The 14,898-nt window shown below is 38.9% G+C and overlaps 1 protein-coding gene and 1 long non-coding RNA gene across 5 annotated transcripts in view; one reads left to right on the top strand and one right to left on the bottom strand.

The window, feature by feature from the left end:
- Window positions 1-14,898, bottom strand: part of ST6GALNAC3 (ST6 N-acetylgalactosaminide alpha-2,6-sialyltransferase 3) — a 555,034-nt gene that overhangs the window by 37,828 nt on the left and 502,308 nt on the right. The gene's annotated exons all lie outside the window — the stretch shown is intronic.
- LOC123571811 (uncharacterized) lies at window positions 1,208-13,986 on the top strand. Its single transcript, XR_010577629.2, has 2 exons — window positions 1,208-2,587; window positions 10,998-13,986. It is a non-coding gene; the product is annotated as an uncharacterized lncRNA (long non-coding RNA).

A 14,898-nucleotide genomic window follows, 5' to 3' on the forward strand; every position in this document is an offset into this window, starting at 1 on the left:
AATCATGTTGTCAGTATTAATTCTTAGCAACCGTGAGTGCACATACATTTAAAAAAAAAAAAAAAAGGAGGACAAAACGAGTATTTTTGGTTCTTTGTATGTGGAAAAGAATCCCCCTTTACAAAGTAGAATTGTATAAAATAGTTTTTGGCTTCTCTGTAAGATTTTTCACTCCCCGCCATTCTGAGTTATGTAAGGCACACTTCTCCTCCTCTGTGTCCCCAAATGCTACACTAGAGAAGGTAAGATGTCTCTCGGCATTTATTCTGGTTTTCTTGTCCTGAAAGGGTCGATACCTGATATGATAGCTAATTTGCCAAGGGAAAACAGCTGAGCAAGAGCAGGAATTTAGGCAGTGGGGACATGTGAGCCAGTCCACAGGGTCCTCAGTGAGTAGGAAGGAGTGACCAGGAAGTCTGAGGTGAAGAGGAGTGGGTGGTGATAGAGCCAGGGTCAGGGGCTCCAGATGTTCTCTGGGTGCCTTCTCTTCTCTATTTTCTCCTGGAAAGCGATTTTATGATTCCCAAGTCTGTATAAGAGGCCCAAGGGTCTCTGCATCTGGACATTTCCCTCATGCATACACCCATGCACCTTATCCATACCATGCCCCAAAGTGATCTTGCATTCTCTCAATCCTTTTCTCATTTCTGTATTCCCATCTCAAAAGGAATGGTGTCAGCAGTCATGTAGGCCAGAGACATTTCTTCATCACCCCGTCTCTTTGTTCTTCCTTAATCCTGTGTATTCTTGAGGATTTTACTTCAAAATGTTTCTGAAATGCATTCTTTTCATCTTCCTTCACTCCAAACCTCATCATCTCTGTTCTGGACAAGTATAATCTCTTCTTGACGGTCTCCCTGCCTTCAGTCTTTTCTCCCACTTTTCCATCCCCTAAAGTGCTGACACAGTGAGTTTTCTATAAAGCAAAGCTGATTATGTCATTCTCCTTGATTAAAAGGCTTCAGTTGCTTTCCAACATTTAAACTAGGGAATCAAATCTGGGATTCTTCACCTTGCATAAGAACATCTTCACAATTTTACCTCTGTTTACATTTCTGGCCTCTTGTCTGCAGGCTGACCCTTTACTTGCATGTTATGTTTGATACACTCAGAATAACTCACAGAACTTCTTTCTGTGCCAGTTATAAATTAGATAGATATTTATTATTGAAGCATGATATGCCAGGCACTCTTCTTCTAGGTCCTAGGGACATAGATGAGGTGCCCCGGTACATGTTCTTTTGGAACGTCCTTCCTAGGCTTCCTTTAATTTCTGCTCACATATGACCTCCTCTGTGTAGTCTTCATGGCCCTCCCAGGTAGAGGCAGCCAGGCCATTTTCCATGCTACCAGAATTTATTGCCTCACATACACAACTCAGATGTGGCATAATACAAATATGTGTCTTCTTATCTCTTTCCCTCACTCAACTGAGGGTTAAAGTCCTAGACAGAGCCTGTGTCTTATTAATCTCTGTTCTCAGTGTTTAGGGTAATGCCAGGCATGAAGCAGATGCTTGATAAATATATAAATATTTTCTGAATGCATGATAATATGTGCCCATGATGTATGTCCAGGATAAATCTGCATCATACACACTTGCCCTGGGCACTCTGGAAAAAATACAGGCACATATCATCAGAGGACCCTCCACCACACACACACCTAATGTCAAAGTAATTCCCCAGACTTCTGAATCAAAATAAAATTTATTTAGCTGAAAATAAAAGATAAACATAACTGGAAAGGAGGTTAACAGTGCTTGCCTCAGGGTGGTAAATTTCCAGAGGAAACCTGGGTATATATGCCAGCTATTCCCTTTGCCTGAAATGTCCACTTCAGCCCCTACACACACACACACACACACATGCACACACACATACGCACACACAGCCTAGTTAACTCTTACCAATCTTTCATATCTCATTTGTATTTCTTTAGGGAACCTTTCCTAACCTTTATCATCACTGATTAAGTGCAGTCTCCTGTCATGTATTCTTAGAGCATCAAATATCTTCCTTTAGTAGCTTTTATCTAGCTATAATTATACTTATTTATATTATTCTTTGATTAATTTCTATTTCTTTTTCCAAACCATAAGTTCAACAGGGCAAGCTCCATGTATGTTACATAGGAGACTCTCAATGCATATTTATTGAATAATAATCAAATGAAACATCTACTTTAATATTCATAATAACCAACCAAGGTGAGCCCTGTTATCATATGCACTTTCCAGAGAAAATGGACATGAGTACAATTAAGTAACTTGCCCAAGATTCCACACTCAGGGATGAAACAGTGAGACAGTTACTGGCTTTCTGAATACTGGCATCCTGTATCACAGAAAACTAATTTAGAGCTATTTTAAAACTTTAAATAAATGAGTTCAGCTTTATTATTCACTGTTGAATGCCTAAGAAAATTATTAATTTTAAATATGGGTTTAAAAAAATGAGTATATCCATAGAGGGTTTGTCTTTTTTGATCTCTCAGCTCTGATTGGAAATAAGTCAGCATTAGCAGTGTTGTTAAAATTTCCATCACGAAGATCCATGTGGGTGCCTGGAGTCTAGCAATAGAAAAGGTAAGCTTATTTCCTTTTCTAATATATGGTTCTTGTTTAATTCCCAGTGTGTGTTTGAAATAATTTTTTTTTTTTTTTGAGACGGAGTCTTGCTCTGTCGCCCAGGCTGGAGTGCAGTGGCCGGATCTCAGCTCACTGCACGCTCCGCCTCCCGGGTTTACGCCATTCTCCTGCCTCAGCCTCCCGAGTAGTTGGGACTACAGGCGCCCGCCACCGCGCCCGGCTAGTTTTTTGTATTTTTTAGTAGAGACGGGGTTTCACCGTGTTAGCCAGGATGGTCTCGATCTCCTGACCTCGTGATCCGCCCGTCTCGGCCTCCCAAAGTGCTGGGATTACAGGCTTGAGCCAACGCGCCCGGCCTGAAATAATTTTTAAAAAGTAATCTGATATTTGCAATTTACTGAAACATCTGACAACTGGGTATTGAAGACTTTATTGTTGCATTATTTGAGAGCCTTCCTAAAATCCTAATCCTATTTTTCTATAGAGTGAATGTATTCCTTCATATTAAAAGAAACTAAAAAGTAATGGCAAATGAAACGTGGTCATGTTGAGCAGCTGCTCAGAACCTCAGTAAAGTATGGGTCTTGATTACAAAGAGAGATCTATGGATCCCAGTTGATGGGGAGCAGAAACACAGGTACATCTTAAGTATAGAGGTCCTCAAGGGTACAAGTTGGCTATACTGAGCACATTTTCCAAGGCCACTTGCAGATCCTGCTCTAAACTGCCATTGGACCTGGCCAGAATTAATTAAGATGCATACCCAGTTTGTATGATACTTAGCCCATTGAAAGAGAAGGTGATGCTGAATAAAGAATGGATTATAAGAGGAGAACTGGAGCCCTCCTCCCACCTCTCAGGGAGAAAGTAAGGACTATTGTTGTTCCCTACTTCTCAAGTTGGGTATGGACAAAAACTAGATGCATGAAGGGGTGCTGGGTATCAAGGAAGAATTGCTTTCTAACTCATTAGGTATCTGAATGCCCCGTTCATCTACTTGTAGTGGGATCTTGCTATTTTCAAAGCTCACTTAAACTATCCTTAGAACGAGTCAGTATTTCTATTCCCTTTCTTTCAAATGGATTCTCTTAATATTACTCAAGCAGCCAACCAGTTAGGAGTAGAGCTCTGAGGAGTCAATTCCCCCACCTGACATGTTGCATCATATTAATGCTGAATTTCAGACATGAATTATTTTAATGGCCCATTTTATAAGCCATTCATTGTCTGAACTCTTACAAGAATTATCAAGTTTTATTCTTTAACCACTTAATAAAATTATCTCCAGCTTTTCCAGCTCAGAAGGGGATCGTGGAAAGCTGGTCAGGGCACGTTTGTCCTGTGGGCCAGGGAGATTTCTTTACATCAGGACACTGGGAAGGTCTGTTGGCTAGAAATGGACCCTATGTCAGGAGGCACAAGGTGAAGAGAAAATTTAGTTCAGGGTTATTTTTTTTTTAACCTGGGAAAGTGCATGATTCTTGCAAACTGCTGTAAAAGTACTTGTCATGTGAAATAGTTTAGCCCTAATGAAAACTCCCCAGAATAACAAATAAGGAGCTATTTGCAAATGTCATGAAATATCAGAAACCAAAGCAGTGTTTTGCTGTGATGAAATGCCTTAGTACATTATTTATGCATTTTTGTTTTTATTCAGAGCTGCATAGAGACATAGCTGCTTAAAGACATTAACTTTCCCATTCTACTAATTCACTGAGCAGAATAGATTCAAATCACCAATGTATCAGTCAGCATCGACACAGGAAATAAAAACTACACTAAGTGCTTTAAACAGAGAAAATTTAATACTTGGAATTGGTTACACAGATGATACACGACCTGAAAAGCTAATCGGGGACAGGGGAGGCAATTCAAAGATATATAAGAACAGGAAGCCACTGCCTCTAGGATGTGCTATTTTCAGAAACCAGTTACTCAGGTTGGAACAAGTGGAGCCTAGTGACTGCCTGGCAGAAGCTGGGACCATGAAGGAAAGGGATGTCTAGTGGGAGTGGAGCCCCAGAAGATACAGCTTCTTCCTGCTGGAAATGCCTCCCCAAGGCAGAGGGAGAAATACGGGGACTTCTCCCCTGTCCTCATCCTACAGTTTTCTGCTAGTACCCATGATTGTCAAAACTACTGGAAGCTAGTTGTCAAGGGAGCCCCCCAAATGGTGTTTCCTGTGATTGACAGCAGCATAGAGGAAGGGAGGGAAATGGATTTAAGTCTACATAGGCAAATGGCCAACTAGCACACGTGCTGACCTACAGTATCCTGTCCATGGCAAATATCAAGTGCATTACTTTTGTGCTATTAGTTTTGAAGTTCATTCAGTTCATTTCTTCTTTTCCTTAGCTTATATTTCTGAGTAACTTTGATGGATCCATCCCTTGTGTTCTATGTAGCACAAAGACACTGAAGTTTTCTGTGGTGGAAAAGCAGAAACCAAGAAAACATGAAAGGGAGTAGATAGGTGGGGAAGGGATCATACACTTTATTTGGATATGGCTACATTAAAAAAAAAACTAGGTAGAATGTTTCATTTTTTTAAGTTGTATTTCTTTGGACAGATCCTATTAAAAAAACAAAAAACAAACTACTTGTGGCTACTAAGCATTCACTGGGTCTATCATTCTCTTTTAATATGTCTTTAGGGGTATATGCAATACAAAGAGGAATGGGATCTAGGCTGAGATCTGGTCTAGTCAGGAGCAGACTGGCTGTGTGTAAAAATGGAAAAGAAGAAACATGTGCTCTCTATGTTCATCATCCCTGTGTCCTACCTTCCTCTCCTTTGGGTTTATGCCAGGTTTCCCAGGGAGAGCTCCCCTAGTGTCCTCTTTACTCTCCTCAAGGCCTGGTGGATCCTAACTGATGGATGTTTATGGAGAGCTGGTGCTGCCACAGCCAGTAGAAGGGCCTGTCTGCACCTGTTGGTACCCTGAGCCTCCCACTCACCAATCCCAGCCTCCAGGTTTTTCCAAACACGTGCCACGTCTCTTGATCCATTGGAAGTCATTAGACCTGATTTGAACTGCCTGAGGGACAGGCTCTCCTTTTAACTTCCATTTATTAAGAGCCCATTATGTGCCCAGAACTTGACGGGACACTTTTCCTGGATTATCACATTTAATCCTCACACCAACATCAGGTTACAGATGAAGAGACCAATTTAGAGATTAAATAATTTTCCCAAGGTCACTCAACCAGTAAGCCTAGAAGTGGGATTTGGACCTGATTCGTTGTGTGCAAGCATATACTGCATCATACTGCCCAGGGCCATGATGGGCAGCAGAATGCAGGCTCCTCCACATGTTCGCCAGACTCTCAGCATCTAGAGAACTTTGCCCTTTAACCAGGCATCTCAAAGCCACAGTCACAGCTCTGGACACATAGGCGCTGAGGAGAACTGATCGAGCAGTAATGTCTCCATGGGGACCAGCCAGCCAGCAACAGTGTACACACTCACTGTGTACTGACCAGGACTCAGACAATATGTTCTGCCAATCCCTGGACTCCTAATTAGCCTTCCATCTCCCAAAGTGAGTCAGTGTCAGGTAATCAAACATGTCTCTTTCCTTGTCTTCTCTCATTTAAGGGACTGTAGCTAGCTCCTACAGCTTATTCTATACTACCCATCAGGTCTAATATAAAGTCATTCTAAGAATAATCCACCCAAAATGGCCTTCATATCTGGTGTCTGGAATATAGCAGAAATCTTTTCATTCAGTGTTAAAGCATTGCATCATCCAACGAACTGACTGCAAATGGACACACAGTCTAACCTAAAGGTTATGGATTAGTAGGTAAATGCAAAAATTCTATTAGTTTTCAGACCTGGGGTTTATGACATTCATTTAAAATGAAACCAAAATCCTATACAGAAATAGGAAAAGCACCATGGATGGGTTCACTTTTAACAGCATCCACTTACCTATTACACAAGGGCCAAGAAGACAGTAGTTTCTATATCATGTAGTTACTTTTTATTCCTGTTCATTGACTTTGACAAAGACAGTAAATAGCATACAGAGAATAGACACATTTTGAAGAAATATTAAAACACTGATTAATGTCACATTAAGAAGTGTAAAGGCCCTTGGGTAGAGGGAGAAAAATTAAAATGCCTTTGGTTCTTAATGAAACGGCACCAGGCTTATATAAATCTAAAATCCTTACTTTAACCTGAGTTTAAAATAATGGGCTAACTTGACAGTGCTTTACAAATCCTAGCAACGAACATTATCATTTATTACCAGAATGAGTGATAATAGGAGTAGCAGAGAGATAGTGCATATTGGGAAGTGTCCAAAGAGTTTAGCAAGACAATATTTCTTTTTCACAATACAAAGATAAAACAGTCGTAAAACTGAGAGTTCATTTCATTCACTTGGAGGAGAAGGGCAGGTGGGTGTTCTGGTTAAACAGATTGCAACCCTGTTCTATAGGAGCGTAAAGGAGAATGAAGAAACACAAGAGGTAATATTCACTCTGCAGTGCAAGAAGGTACATGGATTTAAAGTCCATCACAGTAATTAAATTTCAATGTTGACACAGTACATCTCAACATTCAGAGTTCTAAATATAGTTTACACAGTGCCTGTGAGCAAAATGCAATGCACATGAATATTTATCTCTGTAGTGAAGCTGCTTCTGCCACATGCTCTGAAAAGAAGGGTTGAGATTAGGACAGACCAAAACAGAGCCCACAGAATTTGATGATAATCATTTCAAAATAGTTGAAATGAGCCCATGGCCTCATCAGAGGCAGTGATTTTAAGCATTTTTGGTTGCAAAACCCTTTGCACAAATGAAATCTAATTAGAAACTAAATATTTGAAATGGACTGAAGTGAGATAGGTCAGTCGATTTTTGCAGGAGGCAGGGTATTCCAGGCCAGTGACTTCTCAATGCCACGGACTTTGAGATGCATAATCTAAAACTATTCTTTTAACCAATAAATAAGTAAAATAAAAATCTACTGGGTATTTGATTGATTTTAGGGTACTAACAGACGGTAGCGAGCTATGTATTTCAAAGGAAGGGCTTATGGAATGGGTTGGTTATGATAGGGAAGAGCAGTAAGATTCGATGAAATGAATATGCTAAAATAAATGCTATTCACTTTCTGCCACATGAAGATACTGTTTTCTTTCATTTTATTCCTGGGCCCTCAACTGTGGATCTGGTTCCAGCACGAACTGTGCATCTACTCTGTGTTTGCCCCTCCACCCAGTCTGTCCAACTATGCCTCGGCGGTGGTGTCTGCACTTAGGCTCTCACCTCTCTGGAAGTGCCCGGGACTGCAAGGTGTTGTTCTTCCTCTTGTGCCTAACGTGTTTCTCCACATTTAGCCCTGATTTCCTTAAGCATATTTATAGTTTTGTTTTGTTTTTTTGAGAAGGTGTGTCACTCTGTTGCCCAGGCTAGAGTGCAAAGGGTGCGATCTTGGCTCACCACAACCTCCACCACCCAGGTTCAAGAGATTCTCCTGTCTCAGACCCCTGAGTAGCTGGGATGACAGGTGTGTGCCACCACACCCAGCTAATTTTTTTGTATTCTTAGTAGAGATGGGGTTTCACCATGTTGGCCAGATGGTCTCAACCATCTGACCTCAGGTGATCCGCCTGCCTTGACCTCCCAAAATGCTGGGAATACAGGCGTGAGCCACCATGCCCAGCCAAGCATATTTATAGTTTCTTAGTCAGCTTAGGTTACACATGCTGTGGTAACAATCCCAAGTCCTCAGGGACTTAGCTTATTTCTTGCTTGTACTGCATTATCATAATGGGTTGAGTAGATGTCCTCTTCACTCTGGGACCCAGGCTAACACTCATATTTGGGACATTGCTGGCCTGGTGACAGAGAAAAAGCCCCATGTGGCAGTATATTACATAAGGCCTCTGAAATTTTCTGCTGGGAAGTAGCGTATATCAGTTCTGCCCACATACCATTGGACAAAATAGGTCAACTGGTCTTTGAGAAAGCTCAATTCAACCATTTCAGCTTAGTTTCTTTTGCTGCATGATTTCAGTGATGGATACCATATTTCTTTAGAGCTAGCATGACTCATGCCAGTTTCCATTGAGAGACTTATATGTTTCTCTTTTAGATCTTGTTTCTCCTATTAGAATTGCTCACTAAGTAATTTCATATCTGAAGCTGTTACTAGCATTTAAGATATTGGAAAATCAGAGATACCTAATGTGTCCTGAACAAAAATACTGCTATGCCTTAATGCTGCTGACTCTCCCAAGAGGATGTTTTTGTGGAACCCTACAATTATGAAATCATGGCTTTAAAAAACATTTGCGGTACACATTAAGATTGACAGACATGATTTGCAGCAGGAGGAATTGGGCTTTGCATCACAGATGCTTATTAGTGAATTCATGGATCAACAGGCTCACAACATATTCATTCATTCAGCATTTATTCTGAACCAAGCAAGCACTGTTTCAGATCAAATCCTACTGTCATGTAGTTTACAAATACATTCCAACCTGGGATAGATATTTGACATCATAAATAACATATTCAACATCTGACATCATCCCAACTGCTCCACTGATCCCAGCTCCACCATTTACTAACTATAAGACCTTGGGCAAGTTATCCAGCTTCTATAATACCCCCCATACATAAGATACAGATAATAAAAGCAATTACCTCATAAGTCTGTGGTGAGGATTTCCTGAAATAGTGAAAAGTACTTAATTGTGCCTGGAGCTAAGTAAGTGCCCAATAAAAATTAGTCATGGTCCTCATCACCACCATGATCAGATTACATATTAGAGTGGTGGTGAGGAACAGAATTAGGCTTTGTAGAATTTTACCCGAAAAAAATGTGGAGGTCTTTGTTGAAGAAGCTTAAGATGGGTCAACAGTGTTATGTAGCTGTTTAAAAAGCTAAAGTCACCTTAAGTAGTTGATGAAAAATGTCATATTGTAGGAAAATTAATTCTACTTCAGTCTTCTCTGATCAAAATTAACCTAGAATATAGAAATATGATTTTGGTGTGAGACATTCATTTCTGAAAAAGAAAGAGTACCTATTATATCTGCATCATACAGGGTCCTAAGCACATAGTTCCTATAAAGATGAGTTCCTGGCATTATACAGCGCAGGCACTCTTTCATTTTTGTTAAATCATTATACAGTGGCAGGCACTCTTTCGTTTTTTTTTAAATCACTAGAAGTCATGACATATTTCAGCCTTAGTTTCTTCTAGGAATTTTTCAAACAACTGTTGGGCAATCCTACAGAGATGTTTTATAATGCCCTTCAGAATGTCAAAAGGACTTATTCCAATCCCTAATTTCCTGCTGATCTTTACCATCTGTTACTTTGACCTTTTCATCAAAGGCTCCTCAAGCTGCTGGAAGCCCTGCATGTTAACACCCAGTGGAATATTCTTCCTGGGTTTCTTCGCCTCAGTCTCAGCACTATCACTTGCATACATTTTGTTGGCCATTATGGTTTCAAACAGTTCACTAGAACACAAAAATATACGGCAGAAAGGAAGGCTCCTGAGGGGTACATAACAAACATTGCTGAAGGCTTTCAACTGAATATGGTACAGTAGAGTATTCAGTGGCTGAGAACATTTGCCATACGGGGCACAAACGTTTGCCACCTGACAGCATCCAGTACCGTCTCCCATATCAGCTCCTCATTGGCTCAGAGTATGCTGGCACTTTGAGTATCTGAAAAATTATATATTAACAGTTTGTGCAAATGAACTGTTCTATAGATAATTCTTTTGAGAAACTATTACACACACAAATAGTATTGTAACAACCCAGCCCGCAAGGGTAGTATTAAATGGTATATGGGTTCAAATTTAGTAGCACTTTAAGAGAAATAGAAATAAAGTGTTGTCTGCTTAGAAGATAACCACGTGATGAGAGAAATAGGAAACAGTCAAAGCAACTAGGAGTGCGAACATCCAAAAGAAAACACAATTCACTTGATAACTACTTCCAAGCAAAAAGGAAAGCTGACTTACATTGTTCCAGAGGGCAGAAGGGGGAACAAAAACTGGGTAAGAAGAAAGCATATTTTTGTTCCACTTGAGAAAATATTTTTAATATTTAATGCTGTCCCAAAAAAGGAATAGTTTACATTCTGTGATAATGAACTCCTTATCAGTAGAGGTAGTAAATGTGGATGGCCATTTGTTAAGGGGTTCATGCATTGAGTAGTGTGGTGGTTTATAAACAGTGGCCAAAAGTTCTTTGACATTCCTTCTATAGAGATGTCTATGTACCCTCCTCTTAAGTCTACGTGGGATTGTAATTGCTTTAATTAATTAAGGATGAGGAAGTGACACTATGTGATTTCCAAGGCTGGGTCATGAATGTCTATATGATGTCCACCTAATTTCTTGGAATTCTTACTTTTCAGATGCTCTGCCTCAGAACCCAGCCACCATGCTGTGATAAATTCAAGCCACATGGAAAGACTGCATGTGGGAGGCATGACTCAAATTAGATTTGAACTTTCATTTATATCCATTGTGTCACTGGAAAAATTAGAAATAAATTAAGTTCTACTAAAATCTAATATCCTAATTGTCTACGGCACCATCATTCAACTGCATGTCAGACTCAACATGTGAAACCTTCTCTTTGAGTACTGTGAAACATATTCTAAATTAAGTGGTCGAGTCAAACTGGTTTATATATGTATTGTATTATTTAGTTTCGACTTATCAATTAGCCCTCTCAAAATGGACAAGGGGCATAAAGAGATTTCTGCAAAGAAACCATAGACTGACTAAAAAATAGTAACAAGGCAAGCACACAGACACAAGAAACTGTCAGAGCTGACATATCTCACAGGGTAAGTTTCTAGCTAGCCACAGTATCAGAGTAAAAACTGTGATGATTTGATCTCATCAGAACTAACTCAATGATTTAGAAATTACCCAGGAGACTATTGGAAGTGCAGATTTACACCCAATATATTAGTGACCCTTATCCAAAGAGTTATTGTGCTTGTTACATTAATTAATGATGATAGTACATATGTACATATTTGTAACTAATAAATAAAATTAGAAGGTTGAAAAATATGAAATTGCCAATGTTCAAGTATTTTTGACCCATGTCAGTTTCATATGGTTCAACCTAATTTGTTGAAGTTAAATGCTCAAAAATTATTTACTTTGGAGTGAGTACAGTAAAAATGTCCATGCAGACTGTTGGTTTAAGGAATAAGACACTTGATAACCATGAATTTAGTGAGTGCTTAGGAAACTGTTTACCTTTGCTCCCCAGCTGTGTATATATGTGAACACAGACACATGACATGTTACAAAATTATTGCTTTCCTTGTCTGGTGATAATTTTATTATAACACATGTACTCTTTCCAATTGGGGTGGCTCCTAGCACCCAGATAGATTATGAAACACTGACTTGAATGACAATAATTATTCTTTGCCTGACTCCATCCTGCAGTGATGTATCTAGAAAATCAACATTCCTTAGTAAAAAACAAGGCTTTAAAAAGAATGATTTTTATGGGAGCTGGTGGTTATAGAGAATTTTAGTGCCAATAAAAAGAAGATGAGGATTACTTGTTCCTTTGAGGCCGTGAGGTAATTAAAAAACAATATTTAGTGGGTTTTAGAACACCTATTTCCATGAAATCTCAGCACTAAACAATTCAGGGAAATCAGAATCGATAAATCACCTAAACAGATCAGAAAAAAATGGATAAAGCAACCATAATTCTATGCTACCTCCACCCCCTCCAGATCCATTAAATTATTTCAACTTCTTGGCATAAAATCCCATAACATAATACTCCAAAGCATGTGTCTTGCTTTGGTGCTTGTCAAAATTAGTGTCTGAAAGACTGTACAGAGAACGGTTTTCCATTCAAGGGACAGTTGCCTATTGAAGCCCCTCTCCCAAATGACTGAGAAATGTACTCTCATCCTGCACATGCAATATCAACTCTCTCTTATCAGCTAAGATTGTTCTGTTTCACGGCACCATATCTAAAATAGATTTATGCCTTAAAGTAAAAAGAGATCCTGAGCTTATTTGTTTATTTGTTCTTTCAGTCATTGATTCATTCAACAAGTATTCAAGTGACTACCACAAGCCACGCAGTGCTGAAGACACAAAAGAGTACAGCAATTTGCAACCTGGGGCTAAGGGGCTACCAAAAAGTTAGAATTCCAAACACCAGGTGAATGTGGTTCCCTAAGATAACATAAAAATGTGAGAAGAATAAAACAGGTTGTTGAAAACTAATGTATTCTAGCACTTTTGTTTTTCTCAATAATTTACACATAAACACTGGCTCCTTCAGGAGCTATCCCCAAGTTAAAGGCATGTGACAGAAGACCCAGAAAGAGCAAGAGGCAGAAAGGGTAGGCCTAGTGAAAGGGAGAGGGTAGCAGCAATTTCCAAACTCCCTGGGATTCAATGTCCCCAACAAAGTGGAGAGTGGACATGAATCTGTCAAAAGAATGTGAGAACAACCTGTAAGAGCCTCCTACAAGCCAAAGATGGGACAATTTGAGCATCAACAGGGATGATGTAAGTGCAATAGATTGAAATACTTCAATAAATTTTAAATCCTTGTGTTCTTCATGATACTAAAAAATTATTGCGTACTGAGCGACACTGTAGGGAACTAATGATAATTTTGAAAACTGTAAATAAAAGAATCAAGAGTTTATCCTCCCTTGGCTACACTAGTTGTACTACTGGTCACCAAGGAATATAAAGGAGGAAATTTTTATTATAAAAATATCACATCTAATAAATGATGATGAAGGCATGAGAAAATAAGAATACCACTATTTTGTAATCTCTAACAAACTAATGGATTTAGGCATTGAACATTAATGGCTAGCACTTCAAAAAGAGATAAAGCATATAGTGTGCTTTTTATTAAGTAGAAAAGACCACATATATGAATGTCTTATCAACAAAACCCACAAAAATCTAATATAATAAAACCTCTAGATCCAACTACTAAGTACAGTAAATAAGAGACCAAAGAACATATTAAGCTATATCGTGGGATGCAATCAGCAAAAACTAGACTGTGAGAAGGTACAGGACAAACAATCAATTTTTTTCCTTGCAGTTTGACAAATGAACTGCAAGAAGAAAAAAATAAAAGGAGAGGAGTACCCATATATTTTTAAAAGTCTCAAGATAAATCAATCTATGGACAAGCAATGTATGTATTTTATTTGAATTATGATTTCTTAAAAAATGTATGATGCATTAGATAATTGCATTGACTGGGGATTTGATGACATGAAGACTGATGGTGAATTGTTTTACTGTGGGATTGGTATTCTACTCATACATAAAAACTATGTTTTTATCTTAGAAAAGTACATAATAAAATATTTTGAAATGAAATAATATGATACTGGATTTGCCTCAAAAAAACACAGGTGGGAGAAGGGTTGGGAAGATGTGACTGACAATGAAGATGGGGCTGCAGAGTCCAATGAGTTGGTATTTTCTGGAGCTGGTGATCGATGTGTAGAGGTTTCTTTTATATTATTCTGTTTATACTTGTGTATGTTTGGATTTCTCCCCTCTCCACAATAAAAAGCAAAAAGAAAACAAATTAATGGACATATGAATTCATGTATCCAAAAGATCCGCAGGACTGGCTAATTTAGATTCTTTCAGATTTTCCAGTGAAGTTACCAGACATATAATAGTCTGGTTTTCTCAGATCCAAAGCTATACCCAACGTGAAAGCATATGAATATATGTAAGCATGATAGAATGAAAATAGAAACTCCCTCTTGCTCTCTCCCTCAGTGCATTTGTGTAGAATATATGTATGTCCACACACACACAAATTTGTGTATGCATAGGTATATCCTCAGATGCTTCTTATTTATATTCTGCTTGAAATTGTTTTTAGCCTTGTTGGAGTAGGCATCTCAGGCTGACAACAAATAAACCAATATTTCAATTAGCACAAAAACACATATCAGATTACATACCAGATAAATGATCCTGGTGGCATGGGTAGGTAGTGTATGTAAAACGTGTCCATGTGAATGAGCATACAGATGCTGTGCCTCAAAGATTAAGGGAATTCTACACCATCAAATATCTGTGTCTAAGTTGATTTTAGCCTGGAGAAAATGCACTCGACTTAGAAATTCCATACTTTAGAGTAGCTCCCAGTTTCCTGGGGCTAATCTTTAATACTGAATAGATAAAATCTTCTCCAATCCAACAAATCAAGCAATAAAAAGATGGTTCAGCTACTTTTCATACCAAAGGTCAAAGAATCCATCTTAATACTCT

This window comes from Macaca fascicularis, chromosome 1, assembly GCF_037993035.2.
Source record: "Macaca fascicularis isolate 582-1 chromosome 1, T2T-MFA8v1.1".
Taxonomy (NCBI): Eukaryota; Metazoa; Chordata; class Mammalia; order Primates; family Cercopithecidae; genus Macaca; species Macaca fascicularis.